This window comes from Empidonax traillii, unplaced genomic scaffold (assembly GCF_003031625.1).
Source record: "Empidonax traillii isolate 1590-97213 ecotype Southwest subspecies unplaced genomic scaffold, ASM303162v1 scaffold2881:size36976, whole genome shotgun sequence".
Taxonomy (NCBI): Eukaryota; Metazoa; Chordata; class Aves; order Passeriformes; family Tyrannidae; genus Empidonax; species Empidonax traillii.
In genome coordinates, this window is record NW_020958074.1 from 17,949 (window position 1) to 18,933 (window position 985).

The 985-nt window shown below is 49.3% G+C and overlaps 1 pseudogene; it reads left to right on the top strand.

Moving 5' to 3' along the window:
- Nucleotides 1–284: 284 nt before the first annotated feature.
- The window catches only part of LOC114072270, a 7,646-nt pseudogene continuing 6,945 nt past the window's right edge, over nt 285–985 (top strand).

The following is a 985-nucleotide window of genomic DNA, read 5'->3' on the forward strand; positions in this document are numbered from 1 at the left end:
AGGCTCACAGATGCCACTTTGAGGAGTGCTGCATGTAAGCTAAAATAACAGAGAGCAGGTGTTGTGAGATTAGTTAAGAGAAAGAAGGTACCAGGCTGCGAGAGGCCTGTGAGAGGCCTGCTTGCACCTGATATGCTCTATCCTAATGAAAGATAACAAAAAGGTTGGCCTGGTAGTCATAAATTAGATAGGATGGACATTTGGGGAGGGTGAAGAGATGAATTAAGGGTTTTTTCTTGTAAGACTTTTGCACGTAGTCAGGAAGAGTTGAAAAGTTCATGACGATGAGGAACAGAGAAAACGACCCTCACGAGGCCAAAGAAACAGGAATGATCCCCAGGAATCTACCCAAAAGATGACTCCATCTAAACCTCTGCCTGAACCCCACTCAATATGAATATTATTACTAGATGATGTCAATATAATAAATATTCATGCACACTATTGTAATCTCTCACCAAAACTGTATAAATTACCTGATTTTATACTGAGAATGATGGAGCTAGTTTGTCCAGCTTGAGCTGGCTAGCCCCCAGTGTGGCTGGAAATAAATACCTTGCTGCTTAAAGACCCAAAACTGTCTCTCAGCAGTTATTGTATGCTGGTTTTGGCACCAAAGGGTACCTAAAAATCATCTCCTTCCAACCTGAGCAACCTCCCACCACCCCAGGTTGCTGAGGGCTCCGTCCAACCGGCCCTTCAACGTTCCCAGGGACAGAGCCTCTCAGGCGCTGCCTGTGCCAGTCCCCTCCAGCCTGACTGGAAGAAAACATCTCCCTCAAATAGACCCTAAATCGCCCTCGTTCAGTTCCAACCGTGCCCCCTTGTCCTCTCCCCACAGGCCCTGCTGAACACTCTGTCCCAGCTTTCCTCTGGGCCCCTTCAGCTCCTGCCCGGCCGCACTGAGGCCTCCCCGGGGCCTTCTCTTCTCCCGCCTCAGCAACCCCAACTCTGGCAGCCTTTCCTCAGGGCACAGGGGCTCCAG